A 6,000-nucleotide genomic window follows, 5' to 3' on the forward strand; every position below is an offset into this window, starting at 1 on the left:
AGTATTAAAACCTTGTGAACTAATTGATGATTGATAAATCGATGCTTGCTTCTGAGTTGACTAGGGTTAACCATTAGGGTTGGTAGTCACTGTTCAGTATCATCCATAAAGTGAACTGGTTGGTTTGTCCCATTGTCAAGGGATAAACAAACACCAAAGCATTACTTTGGATAAACATTTCTAAGCAAACACCACAACTCCGCTTCCACACTTGGCAGCAACCAGTGCTCATCTGAACCCACAGGCCAAGGACCGTGTACACATAAGTGAGATCATCTCTCCAGCTAAGGCCTGAGAAACCTGATGGAAAGCAAGGAAAGAAGCTAGCTGTACTGACAGCCAAATTATTTCAGAGGGCTTGACTTTGGTTTCTTCTCAGAAGGAAGCCAAAATAATGTGCCTAGCCCAAAATGTGGAGCCCACCTGGCACAATGTTCTTTCTCAAGCATAGCCATGCTTGGTCCTACTGCTCTATGTACAGTACAACCGATTGTACAACACAAAAATTCTCAACAAAAATAAATCTACTTCTGTTAAAAACACTTGCTCTGAAGACCTTATACTGACTTCATCCAATCCAACAGGTGATTTTGAGGAGTATAATTCTGCAGGGCACTTAACTATTTTTTCACTGCACTCCATAGAAAAAAATATATTATTTTAATGTTGCTTGAAAAAACTGAGCAGCATGGGCCTCACCCATGATGAACAGTCATTATTCTGCTGGCACTGATACGGGGTATCTAGGTCTGAGCTTACATAACACGGAGTGACAGCAATACTCTTTGTTTTAGGAGCTATATGTCATGGCTTTCTTGTTGGCTTGGAGTTGGTCACATCCAACAATCCCCAGAGGAACTGTGCCATCAGCTATGGCTATAGTTTTTTGTGAAGACAGTCATCCAGTAACAGCTGGGCTGAAACCTCCAGCTGATTTCATGTACGGCGCCATAACCGTGCTTGGTGGTTATGCCTAGATTTCGGCTGGTGTGTGGCTCTACTGATTTTGGCTTTGAGAACGTCGTCACAGCCGAGCAGCTGGGTGCACATTCCCAATACAGCTCAGCTCTCTCCATCTCCCACTGAATGCAGCAGCTTAGAGATCATTAAGAAGATTGAACTGCTGGCGTTCAGTGGTGTGCCAGGCCAACTGTGCTGTTTCTCCATGTCCTTTGACAGCAAGAAGGTCTCATCTGCCAGCTGGGGCCACTGGTCAGTGAGGGGAGGAGAGGGACCGGGCCCTTCTGTTCCTCAAAGGGATGCAACCTGTGGCAGGTCTGTGAAACTGAGCCCTTGTCCAGCTGAGGGACAGGCTGGATTTCCCGTCCCATCAACCTTTCCTTTCCATTCCTCTTCTAGCACACCAGCTAGCCCCTCAGGCAGCCTCTGAATCAATTCTACAACGACAAATACAGCTAATAACGATCCATGCCTAGTAACCAAAAATCTTTTTTGGATTTTTGAGCTCTGGGGAAGTGGATCCCCAGTTTATCTTGACAGTTGAAAGCACTGGAGGGGCGGGAGACCCTCAGGTGTTGCAGGGGTGTCTGTGTGGGCCTCCTGAGGCCGCAGCCGGGCAGCCCGGGACCGGGAAGGGCAGAGGGGGAGAGCTTGGGGGAAGGGCAGAGGGGGGAGCTGCTGGCTGGTGCTAAGCTGCCTCCGGGTGAGGGCGGCTGGAGCTTGTACCGGCCCGCCAAGCGCTGCGCAGACGTACCTGCGCTTGGCACGACCTGCTAAACTGATGTGGCAGCGCTGCGAGGATCTCAGCAGCAAATTAAGGAATTAGCGGCAATAGGAGGCTTTGCAGTACCGTAGGAGGGATTTAGTCTTTATGTAAACAAAACACAGATGTGAGAGCAAAGCTGAGGGGGGGGGAAAGCAATCAAAAACCACAGTTTGACAAAAGCCAGGCTGCACTTTCCAGGGTTCACTTCTGCCGCCGCCTGCCTGCGTTCAAGGATAACAGCCAACAGCAGCTGGAAATACTCCGTCCATCCGCCCGAAGCGGGCGGCGGAACAAGCCCGTCCGTGCTGTTGGTGTGCCTCTGTCCGTCAGTCTGTCTGCGTGGGACACGGGCGGTGAAGTAGCGACCGGGAGCCACCCGGGGGAGGTGTTGCCCCTCCTGCCGGTGGCGGACCCGGGAGGCGGCCGGCCCCGCCGCGCCCGGCCGTACCGCCAGGCGGCGCCCGCAGCTTTGGCAGCTGCGCTGCCGCGGCAGACGCGGGCGGGCACCGGCGCGCTCCTGCCCGCGCGCCTGCCCGCCCCGCGGAGGGCGAGCGCCGCCTGGCGGCCTGGCGGGGCGGGAGCCGCGTCCGTCGCGCCCCTGCCCCGAGTAGTGCCGCAGGAGCAGGACATCAGGACCGAGGGGGAGTTGCGATAAAGACCTGCATTTCCCGCCAGCACACACCCCCACCCCACCCCCAGCGTTTTCTGTTGCAAAAACGACCTTCCTGGCCAAAAGGAAAACTCCACTCCCTGGCTGGTATTGATCAAGTTATATGTTTCATCTCTCCAACTTAATGGACAATTTGAGGTGATGAACCTTGGGCAGCAGCATCACCGGATCATTTGCAGTGCAGAAACTTCTTTTTCTCACAGTGCAGGCTGTGGAGGACACGAATCCCTGGCACGCCTGCCCTGTGTCGCGCAGCACACCGGCCAAAGCAGCTCCCACGCTGCAGGAAGGCCCCCAGCCGCACAGGGCAAGGATAGCTGCTCTGCTCCAGCCCGGCCCCCCTGGCCAGGAGGGGACACAGATGGCTGGGGAGAAACTGGAGATGGCTTTGAGTGTTCCTCGTTCTGGCTGCGCTTGGGTTTTCCCTTCAGCCCTCGCTGCAGTCCCCAGGCAGCTCCGGTTCCCTGCCGCAGGCCTTTGTCGGCACAAACCGGGAGGCACCAGGGGGGCTGTGTCAGTGAGAACGGGGAGCTCGGGGAGCCCAGGGTGACTGCTGGCCTCCTCCGGGACAGATCCGCCCCGGAGCATCCCTGGGCATGGAGGGAGCGGGAGGTGGGCAGGGGGGAACAGGACAGGGTCGCGTGGGTAACCACTGCTGATGCACTCCTGCACCTTTGGGGCCAGGCTAGCGAGCCACCGGTGTCTGTGGCTGTCCCAGCTCTGGCAGGGGTGCCTTGCCCGGCGTTAGCTGGGCCTATCTGAGGTAAATGCTGTGAGGGTTTCCTGAGCAATACCCCGCTCCAGGTGCCCAGCTGCCATTCCCCCGCAGTGGAGGGCAGAGCAGCTGGCAGGGCCTCGGTACTCCGAGCAGCTCCCTGCTTCAGAAGTCCCGGGGTCTGCATTGTGTTGATCATTAGGCTGTGGTGCTGGTCACGTATCTTCTCCTTCCTTCCTCTCTCCCTTTTTTTTCCCAAGGAACAGAGAGGTTTGTGAAGCTGGGGAGAGCTTGTCTTCTGGGCCAGGGTAACTTGGTGGTGGTGGGATATGGAGGAAGGAAGGGAATCCTGTTGCCTGTCTCCCTGCCTGAGCCTTTGGAATTACTCTCCCAAGAGCCTGGTTCAGGGAAGATGCTGGCTTGGTTTGTATGCTTGAAAGTAACAGGGAATGAAAACAGAAGCAGGATTTATATTAAAGATGCAATGGAAGGGTGTTTTGTCTTCGTCAGGAAAACAAAACAGAATGTGCTTAGACTCAGTGGTTTCAGTGAGAGTTAAGAAGTTGGCTTAAGCAAAAGCAAGATATTCCTGACTGCGTTTTGATCATATGCTCATGGGAAAATTCACAGGCCACCAGAGGCAGTGATACTAGTAGAAAACAAATAGTTTTCATTGCCATTAAAATCCCTTTAAAAAAAAAAAAAAAAAAAAAAGATCAAAACCAGGCTTAAAGACCCAAACTGTGTCACTCTTACATTCACTTATCTGCCAGTTTTTTGAGGCCACCTCTACTCATCCTTTTTCAGTTTTTCTAAAGTGCCCCAAGTTCACCTCTAGAGTAATAAGTCTCATTACTGATGCTCTGAATTTCCTTTTAGTACATTTCTGTGTTTGAAGTGGAACACTGGAAACAATCGTATCTTTACTGATTATCAGCATATAATAATTTTTAAATGGTGATGCTGTACACTTTCACCAAGTATCATGCAGGATTTCTATAATGTGTCCTTCCCTTTGTGTCTCACCTTCATCTCATTACCCAAGGTAGGAATGGCATTTAAATAGAGCACATTTATTTCTTGCTGAGAAGTGCCTCTTGCTTCCGATGTAAAATGTCCCTATTTAGGATCCTCCAGATTAATTGCTTTTCCCATGTTCACTGACCATCACAAAACAAGGCACCATCCACTGGAAAGGATAGCTCCTTATGCAAAATGAAGGAAAGAAGCCTTGCAGTAGAGCTTTTAATATCCCAGTCCTACTGAAATATTTGTTAAGACATCATTCAGGACTCTGTATCAGATGAGGCGAGTGTGGCTGAATGAACTCAGTAGCAGCAGTCTTCCACTTAATCCTTATCCTTTTAGAGAAGGCAGAAGGGCTTTCGTTAACTTTGTGTAGTCAGTCTTTGAAAGAGCAGGCAGAGGAAAGAGGTGCAAAACATTCAGTGAAGCAGAGCCTCTGGCAAGCTTCATCTCCTCTGATCTCTGTCTGCTCCTATGACGTATCCAGCAACGAACACTGGAGGCAAAGGCTTGACGCTTATTCTTAGTTTAAGTGTATTTTTTTCTGGAGGTGACCATTTTCACACATGTAGAGTAATAGACTCAGGTCTATTACTGTTTATTGGAATCCAGATGTGCTTCCAGCATTGGTAAATAACAAATCCAATCAGCAGGCTAACTTTCCTCTCAGCACTCCTAATAAACCTCCTGGTTACCAGGCTTCTGGTACAAATCCACCTGGGACAAAAAATGAGGTTCTCAAATACAGGCTGAGGATGCGAAAACCGACATGTTTCATGGAGCAGGTGGATGTTCAGAGAGCAGGAAGTTTCCGATCTAAAAGGACCTCACCTCTGTGCTTTGCTCCCACAAGTCAGAGGGCAACCACTAACCATTTCTGGAGGACAATTCATTTTATACAATTAAGAAAAACCACAGTAAATGAGTATAAACATTTTAAAAACATGGGATTGTATTAACGGAAACTGTTGAGGGTAAAAGAATTTAAAAGCCCTAAAAAAAATCACAAGACTAAACATGATACTGACTTTATTACAGTTACTGGAGTCAAGTGTGAAGACACACGTGGCTCCTAGTGTTGTTGCTACTCTAATGTCATATCAATTCTTTGAACTTCATACAGCCTTCATCAGCTCAGCTCTTTACATGAAAACAATTTTTCCATTTCATTCCTTCAGATTAATTTTATGGTTTTTTAAAGACTTTTTTCCTCTCTAGCATGAAATCTCATCTTTTCCCTATTTACTTGGCAGGAATAGATCCCAACGCAGTAATAGAGATTGTCTCAAAACCAGTAAATTGTGCGGATTTGGGAAGAAACATGAGAAATTTTAGTTAGGTTCGTGTTCAAATTGGTTAATTCTTTCAAATTATTTCCTAGAAAGTATATACATAACTGTATTCATATAAATGTCTTTAAGTTGGTTTATATTATCTTAGATTGTCATCTTTTGAGAGGTAACAGCCCTTTACATTTTTACTTGGCAAGCTGTCTAAGGATGACTCGTTTAGCTAAAGTTTACTGGCCTGATAGTTATTTTTGTATGAGATGGTATACTGGCCCTATGTACATCTGAAGTTATTTCTATGAAATCATGAGAAATCTATTTAATTGCATATTGTGAAGCTTTCAGACTTTTGGGATCCTTATGGTTTGAGACCATCATTGACCACATATTTCATTGACTTATCCTTTTCTGGTTGAATCTTCCTGAGTGTCTGCTACTAATCTCCTTTGGGTGCTCTGTACTTCTATTTCCCCTCACCAGCGCTTCTGGACTCTAGCAAAACGGTGCCTGGACAATGGGGCACTGAAGGGAAGATTTCACAGGGATGTCAGGGGCATTACAGAGGGTGAGAGAA

This window comes from Falco naumanni, chromosome 2, assembly GCF_017639655.2.
Source record: "Falco naumanni isolate bFalNau1 chromosome 2, bFalNau1.pat, whole genome shotgun sequence".
Classification (NCBI taxonomy): domain Eukaryota; kingdom Metazoa; phylum Chordata; class Aves; order Falconiformes; family Falconidae; genus Falco; species Falco naumanni.